Source organism: Humulus lupulus, chromosome 6 (assembly GCF_963169125.1).
Source record: "Humulus lupulus chromosome 6, drHumLupu1.1, whole genome shotgun sequence".
Taxonomy (NCBI): Eukaryota; Viridiplantae; Streptophyta; class Magnoliopsida; order Rosales; family Cannabaceae; genus Humulus; species Humulus lupulus.
Genome location: NC_084798.1, coordinates 137,102,832 through 137,119,975, shown reverse-complemented (window position 1 = coordinate 137,119,975; position 17,144 = coordinate 137,102,832).

The window sequence follows — 17,144 nt, the reverse complement described above, 5'->3', positions numbered from 1 at the left end:
CTTGGCTTAGCAAAGGAAGAGTTGTTCCCTGACAAAACTTGCTGCAATTTCAAACACCTAATCTATTCCTCTTTCCTCTGCAATCTTAATTGCATATCTGTAAACACCTGATGGTGATTCTGAGGGGCAGGTGAAGAATTCAAACCTTGGCTGTAATTCCTAGACTCGGTATAACCACAACTAGGTCTCATAATCTGCCTTGGATACATACATGCTGATTGAAACTGCAGTCAATAACTTGACCCATTAAACATGATGAGCATATTCAAAAGCCTTCCCCACGGGATCAATCATACCACACTACATTCACAGACCACTACAGTGCTAAAAACATACCCTTAGCATTCATACATCAATCATAATACGTGCTCTTCAAACATACATACGATGACTCCAACCTAAGCATGCAAATATCACATTCATAAAATCACGGAGCAGGTAATCATATTAATAGTCATGAGCCAGGCTTTATCAGAATCTCATGCTCCCTAATACAATATACAAGCAAAGCATTTACATTCTATTTAAGCAGTTAAGAATATAACCACATAAAAAGTTACCATACCCTGAGTGAAGCTTGCCTTTAGTGATGAGTGTACATGCCTAGCTTGTCTTCAGGTACCCTTAATCTTGGCTCACTCTGATGCCAAGTTTGTAATGCCCTACTACACTGGGACCGTTACGGTGTGCATTTTAAACAGTGCTAAACTCGTTAATCGAGTCATTTGGCCATAATCTTGTAACTAAGAATGATTAACGGTTTATGGTAAAAAAAATTTGTTAAGATACAACGTTTCACTAAAACATTTACTGTATACATTGGGATCCCAACATATAATTTAAAGGTTAATTACAATAAATATTTACAACCAGCCGACCTAAGTGGAATAATAGGGTTTAACCCTAGTTCCTCTTTAAACCCTCGGCCATGGCGGTCGAGCAGCCGCATATTTACACATCGTCATCTAAGCTCTCCAACTCATGGATGGTCCAACTTTCTTTTGCCTTTACCTGCACCACATAGCACCCGTGAGCCAAAGCTCAGCAAGAAAACTCAATATGCCCATGAATAGTAATAACATGTTACTAAATCATAATTGGCATGCCTAGCGATAATAGCCATATTCATGCATGCATATAAGTCCAAATAATGATTGTGGGCCCTGCCCTTTGTATAGCTGACGTATGGGCTCTAGCCATTGGATAGATGACTTATGGGCCTTTCCCTTTATATAGATGACTATCAAGTCACAATGAGAATAGATGGCTAATGTGTCCATCTAAAATAAGTGACTTAAATAGGTGACAATTAAGTCACGCACTTGGGCTCTACACCCTAATCAAATAAGTGAATAACACTTTATGATTATGATAATCATGTTGGGGCTTGTAGCCCTAATCAGATGAGTGATTACCACTTTAAGATTTTGGTAATCATGTTGCGGCTTGTAGCCCTAATCAGATGAGTGAGTCACACTTTGGGCTCCACACCCTAATCAGATAGGTGACTAAAAAGTCACACTTTGGGCTCTGCACCGCAAGTAGACAAGTGACTACTGAGTGAGTCATGAACTTGGGCTCAGAACCCATAGCCATGCGACGTTGCAGTCACCTGAGTCTTTTGGCCAGGCTCTAAGTAACTAGCCCTTAGACTAGACAAGCGCTTTTAGTTTTCATCGAACTTGAGGTCGGTCAAGCATTAATGCTCATGATGATTCATTGAATGCTTATGTTGATTAGATCTAATCATTTCAGCTTGTGTTGAACACATCAATGTCGTTCTCGACTCTTAAGCCAATACCACACAACTCGTGCTGATTTCTGACTCATGGGTCAATGCCACTCAAAAGTAAGCAATGCAACCAGGCATACATCATATGTCAAATATCCAAATGTAGGGCATTCAGCATGCTTACTTAGCAATCACTGGCATAATTACAACCCTGCACAATTACAGAGACTCAAGCAATGATAAATTTCGTATTCAATATTCATGTCATGCCCTTATCTCATGTATCTCATGCATTACATGCATCACATACTAGGTGCAATTTTATTACCTTTGCTCCAAGCACAAGTTACTAATGAATGACCCTCGAGTGTGATCCTGTTTCCAATCCCCTAGCGATAACCTAGTCACAACCATAAATCGTGCTTCAATGAGTACCAAAAAACCCCATTATGAAGACTGTGTAGCACTACAGCGCTACCTATGGGCACTACAGCTCTACAAGTATAATTAAAAACCCCCAAAACAGAGCAGCTAGTGTTGTAGCGCTACCAACCTAGCGCTACAATGCCCAAACCAGAACATCGAATTTCTGGGCTTCTCTCTTCGTGTTCTTCGAGCTTCAAAGCTCCAAATCTGACCCCAAGCTATCCAAATCTCAAAATTAAAGTTCCCAAACATCCTAATCTCCCAAAAACAATAAAACTCAAGCTTCAATTCATCCAAAAACTCATCAAAATATAAAATCCAATCAAAGCTTAAAAACTGTAAGAATAAAGAACTTAAAACTAGGATTAGCTCAGATTATGTCATTTCTTGCTAAATCCTCTGGGTAATAAGCTTTTAATCTTCCGTAGAATCGCTATGCCTCAATCCTCACATGAATCTGAGTCATAGAACTCAAGTTTTCTTCGAAAATGCGATCAGGTGACGAAAAGGGAACGGGAGGAAGAGATAACGTTCTGAATGTTCTTTTATAATTCTAACAGGTAATTTCAAGCTTAAGTAATCTCAAGCAAATCCTAATGCTCGGGGTCCCGATAACGCCCCTAGTGTAAAATAGTCAAAATTCCCAGAATTTCCCTCTGATCTCACTAACTACCAACTTATCATCAAATATTTATTCCCATTACCCAATATCCCGGTAATGCACTAAATACCCATTGACTCACTCCGAGTAAAGTATGGACCCCGTTGTGACTTTTCCACTAGTTTCCCTCCTAGGATCGTCTTGTGCTGTGTAACCATGTATCACATATATGCCAAATATACCCAAAATGGCCAAAATATGGAAATGACCTAGTTAATCAAAAATGAGTTCACATGCATATTTAATACACCTAAACATGCATATAAACATTTAATTGCATAATAAATCAATTATGGCCCTCCTGGCCTCCTAATCAAGGCCCGAAGCCTTATTAGGAAATTTGGGTCATTACGCTAGTTTTGAGTCTTCCAAGTGATCAAGAAAAGTTCATGATATATTGTGATGCCTCACGTCAAGGTTTGGGTTGTGTTCTTATGCAGTCAGGGAAGGTGATTGCCTATGCATCACACCAGTGGAAAGAGTATGAACAGAGATATCCCACTCATGATTTAGAGTTGGCAGCTATGGTCTTTGCATTAAATGTATGGGGGCATTATCTTTATGGGGAGAAGTATAAAATATACAGTACCACAAGAGCCCAAAGTACTTTTTTACACAGAAACACTTGAACATGAGATAGAGATATTGGCTGGACTTAGTGAACGATTATGATTGTAAAATCTATTTCATCCAGGGATGGCCAATGTGGTGTCAGATGCCTTAAGCCGGAAGGGTCCAGGACAGATATACAATATGAGATAGATATCTAGAGAGTTGGCAGAGGATATGACCAGAGCCAGTATAGAGTTGTTGGTGGGCCAGTTGGCTAATATCACGCTACATCTACGCTGTTAGAAAGGATAAAGGAAGGTCAGTTGGGTGATCCACAACTGACAAAGATCAGAGAGGACGTCCTAGCTGGAGTGTCTATGGATTATACAATGTCAAATATGGGCTTGTTGAGACACAAGGATCATATCTGTGTTTTGATGGACACTGTTAGCAGACAGGAGATTCTAGATGAATCCCATACTACTCATTACTCTTTGTATCCAGACACCATGAAGATGTATTAGAATGTGAGATCATTGTATTGGTGACCTAGGATGAAGAGGGATGTGACAAAATATGTGGCTAAGTGCTTGACATGTCAGCAAGTCATGGCTGAGCATCAGAGACCAGAAGGGCAATTACAGCCTCTGGACATCCCCAAGTGGAAATGGGAGGACATCATGATGGATTTTGTTGTGGGTATACTGAAGGAAGTGGGTCAACATCATTCGGTGTGGGTTATTGTGGATCGATACACCAAATCAGATAACTTCATACCAGTGAGGACAGCGTATACAGTTGACCAGTATGCAGATCTCTATGTGAAAGAGATAGTGCGCCTTCATAGGGATCCGTGGTCGATCGTGTTAAAACGGGACCCCATATTTACTTCCAATTTTTGGGGAAGTTTTCAGAGGTCCATGGGTACAGAGTTGAAGTTTTGTTCTGCTTATCATCCTCAGACATATGGACAATCTGAGAGGACAATTAAGATATTGGAGGACATGCTACGAGCATGTGTGCTGGACTTTGATGGGCCCTAGAGTAAGTATTTTCCTTTGATAGAGTTTTCCTAGAATAAGATCTATCAATCCACCATTGGGGTGGCTCCTTATGAGATGTTGTACGGTAGGAAATGCAGATCTCCCATTCATTGGGATGTGACAGGAGAAAGGAAATACTTCGGTTCTGAGGCAGTTTAGAGGACCAATCTGGCTATTAAGTAGATCAGAGCTCGAATGCTCGCTTCTCAAAGCAGACAGAAAAGTTATGCTAAACCCAAACGTAGGAACGTAGAGTTCCAAGTTGGAGACTATGACTTTCTTAGAGTCTCACCATGAAAAGGGGTGAGAAGACTTGGGAAGAAGGGCAAGTTGAGCCCTATATTTGTAGGACCATTTGAGATCATGGAGAGGAATGGTTAGGTGGCTTATAGCTTAGCCTTACCTCCGACATTGTCGGTCATACACAATGTATTTCATATTTTGGCTCTTCAGAAATATGTGTCAGATGTGACTCATGTGTTAAGTTACGAGGATCTAGAGCTTGAGGCAGATCTCTCCTATGAGGAACAGCCAGTCCTTTTACTTGACATGAAGGATAAGGTCCTGAGAAACAAAACTATACCTTTCAAGGACGCAATTTTTTTAAGGAGGGGATAGTTGTAACGTCCCAAATTACCTAATATGGCTAGGGCCATGATTAGGGGGCTAGGATGGAAAATTGTGGGAATTACATGTTTATGTTTTATATATCCATGTAATTATGTAAGTATGTGAGTTATATGATAATATGACTATTTATGCATGTTTCGGGACATTAGATTTGCATGTGGACCCGCTACTTATTAGAAGGGCTATTTTCGTAATTTGACCCATTATGGGCATAATGGTATATATGTGCATATATGTGACATATTTGAAATACCCCATTAATATGTGAGCTTATTTGGGTTACTTAGCATGATACGATTCTAGGGAACAAGGTAGCGGGAAAGTCATAACAGGACCCAATACCCGGCTCGAGGGGAGTCAAATGGATTTTGGGTAACTAATTTAGTACCGAGTTATTGGGTAACACGAATGAAAATTGATGATATATTTGGAGTTAGTAAGATTAGATGGGAATATCGACGATTTTGACAATTTTACCCTTGGGGACGTTTTTGGTACCCCGAGCCTCGAAATTAGCTTAAGTAACTTAAGAATTAAGGAAACAAACACATAAACACTCAACTCACCCCAAGTGAATCCCTCTCTCTCTCTCTCATTCTCTCTTTTTTTCTAAGTGTATTGCTTGAGGAAACTAATGGATTTTTGGCTGAAAACATGGGAATTGAAGGCCTGAACATGGGGGATTGAATTAGTTGCAGCTAAGGAAAATAAACTGCTAGTTGAGGTAAGATTTAGACTTTGTTTTCATTGAATTTTTTATTGAGTTTGGCTATTCTTGAGCTTTGAGGCTCATGGCTGTGAATTTGAGATTTGGGTAGAGTTTTGAGTGTGTTGAGCTGGAGTTTTGTTGCTGGTATTATGCTGAATCAGTTATGGGAATTTAATTGTGGTTTTAAAATTGATTTTAGGTAGTTTTGATTGAGTTTGGATGAAGAAAAACCAGAGAGTTGTGGATTCGTAGGGACGGGCCGCGACCCTATTCTTGGGGTATCGTGGCCCTCTTGAACCAAGAGGACATGGGAGATGTCTGATGCAAGGGCGCGCCACGGCGCGTTTCTAGCGAGAAGAGAGGCTGGGGGCTCTAACTTGGGCAGGTTGCGGCTCAGGTGCTTAGGGTCATGGCGCTTAAGGGGTTTTGAGCCCTAGATGGGTTTTTGAATGCTTGAACTCAACCATAAGGGCTCGGGATCGATCCTACTACGCGATTTAGTAGAATTCGACATCCCGAAGGCTAGGAGTCGGTCTGGAAGCCTTTATTTGCTCGTTATTGATGGTATCCTATATTATGGTTGTGACTAGGTTATCGCTAGGGGCTCAGAACTGGGATCATTCTTATTATTACGCTATACTTGGAATTGAGGTAAGAAAATTGCACCCATTATGTGACATACATGATTAGGGCTTGGCCCGAATGCTGAATATAGTCTTGATTGGGCATTGGCCCCTGTAAATGAGCATGATTATGATTATGCGTGTGAATGATTGATTAAAGCATGTTAAATGCTTTGCATATGGATATTTGTTATATGATGAAAGCCTAATAGAATTATATACTTGTGAAAAGCATTGACTTATCAGTCAAGGAAAACAATAGCGCTGAGCGTTGGTCGTAAATCATTTACTCATGAGTCAATGGCGGCAATAGCGCATTGAGCGCTGGTTTATATGATTAGATCTAATCAGGAGCGCATTATACGCTTGTCTGACCCAATGGTCATAGAAAACTAAAGCGCCAAGTACGCTGGGCCAACTCCAAGGCTGGTTATTCAGAGGACAGGGAAATTGGCCCTGAGGTGACTTATTAGTCCCAAATCCTAGGGCACTAAGCTCGGTGTGATTTATTAGACATGCACTTGGGCAACGAGCCCCGATATGATTCAATTAATCATTTATTTAGGGTTTTTTTTTCTCGTATGACGTTGTAGTCATTTACATGAATGGTATGCATGTGTGAGTTGGGTTATTACTACTGAGCATGTTTATTATGATTTAGAATTTTGTTAATCACAAATTACAAGCATGTTAAAGTTTTCTTGCTGGGACTTGCTCACTAGTGCTATATGGTGCATGTAAAGGGAAAGAAAAGCTGGACTAGCCATGAGTTGGAGAGCTTATGTGGTGATGTGTACATATGTGGTCGCTTGTCCACCACGACTAAGGTTTCTCAGAGGAACTAGGGTTAAACCCTATTTTTGCCGCTTAGGTTGGCAGGTTGTAACTTTTGAGTTGTAATGACCATTTTGGAACTTTAAACAACTTCGTAAATGTTATTATGGGATCCCATGTACAGTTTAATGTTTTAATGAAACATCCATTACTTTTAACTAAAAATTTTAACCTTTGACCAGTAATCACACTTAGATGCACGTTTATGACCTAATGACTCGTTTAGCGAGTTGAGACCAATTTTAAATACATAGTGTAACGATCTTGGCTAACTAGGGCGTTACACTATTGCCTGCTCACCATGCATTCCATGCACATGCACACACCCAAGTGCTCAAGTGCACCTCTACTAACCATGCACCTTATTGCACACAACCAAAGCTCAAGAATTCACAAAATAAAATAATTACATAAAAACAATTAACAAATTTTAATTCACATAATTTGTACCAAATAATTCAAACAAACAAAACAAATTTCTAACACTTAACAATAAAGCACACATATTAATAAATAATTTTTTTTGTGCGCTACATCTTTATAGCACTCTGAACAATAGTGATTACAAATAGTTTCTAGATATGGAACTTTTTTAAAATCCATTTCGAATACGTCCTACAAAAAGAATGTAAGAAAACAAATAAATTATTAAAAAGTATAAAATAATTTTTGTTAGGTAAAAATAATATTATAAAATAAATATACAAACATAAACATACCATGATATGAGCATATACAACTTTCTTCTCCTTTGGGGGAATTTTGGCCCAGCCACTATACTAAAGTGGAGCATGATGGCATACTTTTACACCAATAGTGTTCGCAAATGTTCTGGCATGTGTCCCATGAACTCGAAGTTCACATTTTCTATAGGAATTCTTTGACTTACTTGTATCATCCTTTAATAAACGTCAGACACCATCCCCATGAGTAGGGTTACAAGCTCCCTTCTTTGATTCTGTTTAATAATTATAATATTACATACAATCAAAGCTGTCTTCATAAATTTTTAATGTGTATATTATCATAAGTCATACACGAATGCTTTGTACCTTCTAAGGATTCATGTCTTTCATCATTTAGTGGTGTTGTTGATTTATTATTTGGGATATGATAAAGGAGAAGGAGACCGTGTAGATGATGAAGAGTTAATATGCGCCCACTTACGAAAAAACAACCTTCTACTAGTTAATTGTTGATGAAGAGACTTTATACTTGTCATGACTAAAGATCTGAAAATATATAATTAGTATTAGCATATAATCAATTTGTATAATAAAAAATTTATGAAAAAGGGATAATAATAACACACTTTATAATTAATCACGTTCATCATTCAAAATTGTTCTTTTGAATCATCAAGTAAAACTTCTTCTTCAGTGTCATCATGTAAAGCGCCCTATTCTATTATTTTGTAAAACGTATCACAACTCATAAATAAATGGAAAATATCACTTAACATATGAAATTAAGTGGGGCCTTGATAAAATATGCAAGTTCGCCCCAATAGATTAAATTAAAAATAAAGAGTTCTTATGCATCATTTAAAGAAAAATAAAATTTAAGTCTCACTGATAGTTTTAAAACTAAAGTCCATAACATGATTCTTAAAAACTTGGCACTTATGTTGATCGTTTATTCATTCTAAGGATACCCCCACTCTATACACACCAAGACATCAAAACTCACCACATCATAGCGTGTGCCAAAGAGAAACCCTATTTATTACCTAAAAGGGGGAAAGTAAGGGGGTGAGCTAAAAGCCCAGTAAGGAAGTACAAACAATTACAACAATATTCAAGGAAACTCATAACATATCATACCATAGCCATATCACATTAATTTCATAATCATATCGTATCACTTCAAACTCATAATCATAATCATCTGTCATAACCATATATCATAATCACACATCACAATCATACTCTTTGTGATCATGGCACCGCTATTGTCCATGTCACATCTTGAGGTAACCAGTAAAAGCATAAACTTGGAAAAATAATTTTTTTTTCTAAATTAATAAAATTTACATGATTAATTGTGATAATTTATAATTTATAATTTATAATTTTTTCACTTCTATTATTTAAGACTTGAATTATGTAGGTGTAAGACCCATTAATTTTAAACAAAGTAATTATTTTAACTTTATAATAGAAACTTTCAACAACTTTTTATTTTGTTTAAAAATCATAAGTGAATGTCAACCAAAATATTTTTCTCTTTTAAATAAAAAAAAATACTGCACCTAAACAACAATGTGAAACTTCATGGTTACATTTTAAAAATATCGTTTTTACATATACCTAACTTAGGGCATAATTTATTTGATGCACTAACATTATTCATCTCATTTAAAAGATATTTCTTATTTTTAGATAAAAAATGCCAACAACTAATAATTCATACAAAATAACAAACATAGATTAAAAATCACATTTTCTTCATAAAAATTAGCACATGTTAATTTGATAAAAACACTATTTAAATGTGAAATAAAATACCCTTTTATTTATATAAAATAAAAATATCATTTTGAGCCTTCATTTGTACAATTTAAGAATCACTTAAAATTAACACCACAAAATAAATAAATAAAAACCCCATGTTTATAAATACCAAAGCTGCACCTTAAATCATGCTACAAATAGCCTAAAATGTTTCTACACCCTTTTTATGCATTTTAATATGACAATTTGCATGGAAATCAAATCATTAACAAAATCAAGTTACTCCAATCATACTATACCCACATAGCCGAAACCTTCACGCTCAATCAACAACAAATCCAAACACAAACCCTAGAATGCACCTATTATCATATTTTCATCCTTACAATTGGATCACTAAAATTAAAATACTAAATACAATATAAACATAGGACTCCCACAAGGATTTTAGAAAACCCTAGATGATGCAACATTAATACCAATATGATCATGTTTATAATATCAAGATAAAATCAACAAACAAGGAATCAACAACAAGATCAACCATACTCACCACCCCTTTTTAAACACTCTAGGCTTAAACCCAATACCCATGATCAAACAACTCAAATCTCTTTGCATGCTTTCAAGAATAGAAAGACAACAACGTCACATCTATTAGTAGAGAAGGATTCACCACTCATATAATAATAACACTTCTAACCATTTATCTTGCATCAAATCTTATCTTATACAAAAGAAAAACAAAACTTTTTTATAATTTAACCATAATAAGATTCTCCCATGGTCAATAATATAATGAGACCATAAACAAAAACTACATAATAAAATAACTAACCAACATTCATAATCAATATCCTTAAAACAACAAGGACCAAAATTGCAAGAACAACAACCATAAGACAAAAGGTTCCCATTACCTCTCTTACTAGAACTAAAGACCCAAAACAATGGCCACAACCTTTGATCAAACCCCCCTAGGGATTTTAAAAATCATAAAAAAGTTAAGAAAGTTCTTATCATCAAGAAGATAAGAAGATAACTTAGAGGATTCAAACCATTAATCCAACAACACATACCTAAGGTTTTCGAAATCCTCCTCTTCTCTTCTCCTTCTTTCTCTTCTTTCTTTCTCTCTCTAGGTCTCACGCATTCTCTCTCTCTCTTGCTCTCTCCTCCTAGCCGATGTCACCCAAGCATGATTTGACTTCTTCTTTTCTTCCTTTCCCTTTTATCTAACCTATGGCAATAACTAGTCCTAATGAAGAAAAAAAGATAAGTTTCCTCTTTGTCTTTATTTTCATTCATTTTATTTTTATTTGATTTTTCTTATTTAGAGGAAATAAAGAGTGCATAAAAGATGACAGCTCTTCTTCCTATTTTAGCTAAAATCATCCAGTTAATTACCTAAATTCCCAAATCAAAAAGGAAAAGAAATTCTCGATTTTCCACTATAGTCCACAAGCCCACTTCTCTCTTTCCTCTTATTTTATTTTATTTTTTAATTCTTCTAATTAAATAAAATAAAAGGAAATACTCTGTAGGAAATTCTATTGCATGCTCACCATGCAACCATGCACATGACACCCAATTGCTAAGGTGGATCACTACCTACCATGCACCTTGGTGCATTCAACCAAAACTCATGTTCTTATTTAATTAAATTAATAAATAATTAAAACAAATAACAATTAAATTCACACAATTCCTACCAAACAATTCAAACAAATAAAAATAATTTCTAACACTTAACAATTAAAAATAAAACAAAGCACAAAATGAATAAATGAATAAAAAATTTGGGGCGCTATAATATACCCTCCTTAGAAGGAATTTCGTCCCGAAATTCTTTCTTACGAAAGAACTCAGGTTATCTTTCTCTCATCTCTTCTTCCTCCTACTCTCATGTCTTGGCCCGCTTATTATTAGAAGGGCAACTTTGGTAATTTGGTCCATTGTGGGCATAATTGTGTATTTTTGCGCGTAAATGTGATATATGTGAGAGACCACATTATTATGTGGGTTTATTTGGGTTACTCGGCACGAGGCGATCCTAGAGAGCAAGTTAGCGAGAAAGTCACAATGGGACCCGGTACCCGACTCGGGGCGAGTCAAGGGGTATTTTGGGTATTAGATATTTAATTGGGTTATTAGGTTATGAAAATAAATAATTGGAGATATATTTGAAGTTAGAGAGTCTAGGAGGGATCATTGGGGAAATTTACCATTTTGCCCTCGGGGATGTTTTTGGTACCCTAAGCCTTGGGATTAACTTAAGTCACTTAAAGGACAAAAGACAAAAGTGAGAAACATGTAGAGCTGCCTAGACTGACTCTCCCTCTCCAAACACTCTCTTCTTTTTCTCTCAAGGACTTCCAAGCTTGAACCATTGGAAACTAAGGGGATTTTGGGCTAAGACCACTTGAATTGAAGCTAAGGATTTGGGAAAGAACTCAGTAGCAACTTGGTGGATTCATTCTTCAGTAGAGGTAAGCTTTTAACTATGGTTTAGCATTTAAATTCTGGAAATTGCTGGCTGTTTTAAGGTGTTTAAGAGCTTTTGATTTTCAAAGATTGAATTGGAGTTTTAAAGAGTTTTGAGTTTAGTTTTTTGTGGGGTTTTATTGCTAGGATCATATTAGAGTTGTTGTGTTGGTTGAATTGTGTTGTTAGGATGATTTTGGATTAAATTTAATAGAATATAGCTGCTGAAATGGAGGAAACTTTTGGGTTCGAGGGGTCAAGTCGCGACATTGTTATTGACAAGTCGCGACTTAGCTTGAACTAGGAACCTTAGGAGGTCTTTGCCTGGGGGGGCGCGCTGCGAATTCATAGGCTAAGTCTCGGCCCGTGCCTCTGGATAGAGAGGGGGAAAAAGCCTAGCCAGGGGGTCCGCTGTGACCCATAGGGGGGGCAAGTCGCTGCCCGCCACGGCAGATTTGCCTTGGGGAGTTTGTTTTAGAATGAAACTTTTTCCTTAGGTCTCAGGATTTTTTTCACTACCCGGTTTGGTGGAACCTGAGGACCCAGAGGCTAGGACATGGTCTAGAAGCTTTTGATCGCTCAATATTAATAGAATCCTATTTTATGGTTGTGGCTTAGGGTATCGCTAAGGGCTCGGAACTGGGATCGTGCTCGAGGGTCGTTCTTAGTTATGCTTGCTTAGACCTAAGGTAAGAAAAATGCACCCAGAACATGTTGTATGTGATTAGGTCTTGGCCCATTAGTTATATATTAATATGATTAGGGCTTGGGCCCCAGGATTGGTTATGTTAGGCTATTGCTCTAAACGTTGATAAATTCTTATGTGCTTATATTCGTTTCGTGAATTCTTTGTTTAAGGCATGTGGCCCCGTTATATGAATATGATTGGTATTATGAAAATGGTTATCCAGTGGGATTATATGATTAGCATGAGTATGTGCTTAATTGTAGGGATGTGTCTATTCACATCTGTTCCTTATAAGTAAGGTATGAAATCCTGGGTCAGGTCTTGACTTATGAAGCAAGGACAGAAATAGCGCGTTGTGCGCTGGTCGAAAGGCATTGGCTTAAACTAGCAACATATTATTATGTTGATCGACTCTAAGGTCGAAGGTGAACCACGAGGGTTGGGCTAGCTCTATGGCTAGTGAGACAGAGCTAAGGGCGAGGCCCCAGGTGACTCTATAGGCACGTAGCTAGGGCATAGGCCCGAGAGTTGGCTTAAAAGCCAACGGAATAGAGCAACGGCCCCAGGTTGATCCAATGATCACTCGATTAAACTTACACAATATTGGCTATGAATTGATGTCACTGATTTTGATGAATGGTTATTTTAAGATATATTTTCTGTTGTCGCATGTTCAGTTTTCTTGTTGAGCCTCGGCTCAAGGATGCTTTGTGGTGCAGGTAAGGGAAAGGGAAACTTGACTAGTCATGAGTTGGAGAGCTTCGGTTGCAGCGTGTACATATGCAGCTTCTCGACCATCACGGTCGGGGTTATCTCAGAGGAACTAGGGTTGTAGCCCTGTTTTCCCGTTTAGACCGGCTGGCGTATCTTTTGCTATGTATTTATCCTTTTTAACAGTTGAGTTATAATATTTTGGGATCCCATGCTATATAAAACTTTTTGAATAAAAGTCAATGGTTATTTGACCAAAATTTTTAACCCTAACCCTTGTCACTAACCTTAGTTACACATTTTAAGCCAAATGACCTGATTAGCAGGTCTAACACAATTTTAAGTACACAGTGTAACAGTTAGATTAAGAGGGCGTTGCACTTGATTCCCTTTTCGATAACACGCTCAGGCTGTTCATCGTAACTCAGGTCCTGCTTTAGGTCCTGACTCGTACTTAAGCAACATCGAAATGTGAAAGACGTTATGCATTTCGGATAGTGCTGGGGCAGTGCTAAACGGTACGCAAGTTGCCCAACTCTGTCCAAAATCTCAAATAGACCTATATATCTCGGTCTCAACTTTCCTTTCTTCCCAAAATGCATAACACCTTTCATCAGCGAGACTCTAAAGAACATAAACTCGCCCATTGAAAACTCGATGTCCCTTCTCTTAAGGTCTGTGTAACTCTTTTGCCTACTCTTATTGGTATCAAACATTTGGCAAATTTTCTCGATCGCATTGCTGGTTTCCCTAACTGCCTCGGGGCCTAATATTTGCTTTTGCCCAAACTCATCCCAGTGCAAATGAGATCTACACTTGCGCCCTTCAAGTAGCTCATTGATAGCTATTATTATTGGAGAACTCCATCAGGGGTAGATATTAACTCCAAGATTCTGAAAAGTCCAATGCATAACTTCTCAACATATCCTCTCGAATATGTGTAGTCCTCTCAGACTGCCCATCGGTCTGGGAATGGAATGTAGTACTTAACTTTAACCTAGTACTCATGGATTTCTATAATCCCTTCCAAAAGTTCGATGTGAATACTGACCCTCAATCATAAATAATTGACATTTGAACCCCATGAAGTCTCACTATCTCGCTCACCTACAATTCTTCATATTGGTCCGCCGAGTATGGGGTCTTAACCGGCATGAAATGGATGAATTTAGGGAGTCTATCCAATATTACCCAAGCAGAATCATGTTGTTTTGTTGTCCTAGGTAACCCTACCACAAAATTCATTGCTATGTCTTCTCACTTCCATTCGGGAACATAAAGTGGCTGAAGTAGCCCTGTTGGCCTTTGGTGTTTTGCTTTGACTTGCTAACATGTCAAACACCTGGCAACAAACTCAGCAACATCTTTCTTCATTCCAGGCCACCAATACAATGTTGTAAGGTCCTGGTACATCTATGTCGACCCTGGATGTAAGGAACAGGGTGTTGTATGCACCTCTTTCTAAATACTTGCCTTACTATCATCATCGTTAGGCATATTGGTCCTATCCTTATATCGCAGCAATCCTCCGTTAGATATGCCAAAGTCACCGCAACCACTTTCCTGTACCAAAGCCTCTTGCTTCATGAGGGCTTCATCCACCTTCTGCCCTTCTTTGATCTGTCCCAATAGGGAGGATTGTAGAGTGAGGTTTGCTAGACCTCCTGTTACTAACTCAATACCTGCGTTAATGATTTCTTTCTGCAAAAGGGTCTCTATTGTACTCAAAGCTGGAACACTTCCATGTCCTCGCCTACTCAATGCACCTGCCACCACATTGGCCTTGCTTTGGTGGTATAGAATTTCGAATTCATAGTCCTTTACTAATTCTAACCACCTCTGTTGTCTCATATTCAACTCTTTCTGAGTGGAGAAGTACATCAAACTTTTATGATCAGTGTATGTCTCACACTTATCTCCATAAAGGTGATGCCTTCATATTTTCAGTATGAACACCACTGTTTCTAACTCAAGATCATGGGTGGGATATTTCTGATCATAGTCCTTGCGTTGCAATGAGACATAGGCTACCACCTTCCCGTTCTATATCAATACGCAACCTAATCCATTCTTCGATGCGTGACAATACACCACGAACTTCCCACCTTCTGCGGGAACACAAAGGAAAGGTGGAGAGATCAACTTATCCTTCATAGTCTTAAAGCTTTCTTCACACTTTTCAGTCCATGTGAACTTTTGGTGCTTGCGGATTAAGTTAGTCAAGGGTGTGGCAATCTTTTAAAAAAAACCCTCAACAAATTTCCAGTAATAACCCGCTAACCCTAAGAAGCTTTGAACCTCGGAGGAATTCTTGGGTTGGGGCCAATCCCTAATGGCCTCGATCTTTGCTTGATCTACTACTATTAATTTCTTGGACACTATATGCCCTAGGAAAGTTACTTGTTCCAACAAATATTCACACTTAGAGAACTTAGAATATAGTTGATGCTCTCGTAGTGTATTTAGGGTCATCCTTAAGTACTCCTCATGCTCTTCCTTAGTCTTCCAGTAGATAAGGATGTCATCTATTAACACCACTACGAATTTATCCAAGTATTCCTTAAATATTTTGTTCAGCATGCCCATAAATTTCGCTGGGGCATTAGTGAGTCCAAAAGACATCACTAGTAACTCTAATGACCATAGCGTATTATGAAAGCCGTATTTGGAATATCTCATTCCTTTACATTCAGCTGATTGTACCCGGACCGTAGATCAATCTTTGAGAAAACTGCTGTGTTGGGGTTTGACTTGGTCAATCACTTTGCTCACATGTTTTATTTTCATAATAATTTAAATAACATAAACTTCTATTGAATCCCGAGCATATAGCTAATCTTATTTATAGTGACGTAATCACAGTGGAATATAAATATGATTATATGTTAAAAATAAGTTAGTCCTAAGATTAGTCAGTGCACAGGATTTACACTGACTTGCCAATCTATGATATGATCTACTTACACATTACAGTGTTATGTTCTTTCCAGAACATTAACAAAGTAGATAAGATCGGATGTATTTGTTACATCAGACTAGACCGATATTGATAGTTTATAAGATAAGTAAACATACTGTTATTATCCATTCTAGTCATATCATATAGTTGACCATAGATCAATTCAATCTCAATTTTGAGTGGTTAGCATTCTAACTGATTGTATTACTTGAGTTCTTTGACTTATTCGTTACCAGTTTACCCTATGGACTAGCCCATACTTACATCTTGGGAACTCGGTAGTATAATTGAGTGGGAGTGTTAATCATAGATATGAACATCTATAGCTTCTGATGAAGAAATGAAACGATGGTTTCCTTTTAGTTTGGTTCAAGGTGTTAAATGGAAGAGATCTCATTTCAGTAATTAAATTAGTTTACTGAAATATCATTTATAAGGAACTAAGTGTTTTAAGGATATAATACAATGAGAGGTAAAACAGTATTTTAGTCCTATCTCATTGTAGACCGTCTGTAGAGGATTGAGTGACAATTATGGTTGTAACAATGGATAATTAATAGCGTATCTATATTTTTTATAGAGTGTTCTATGAATTCAAGAGTGCAATTCCGAGTCTATATCGGAGTCACGAGGAATTAA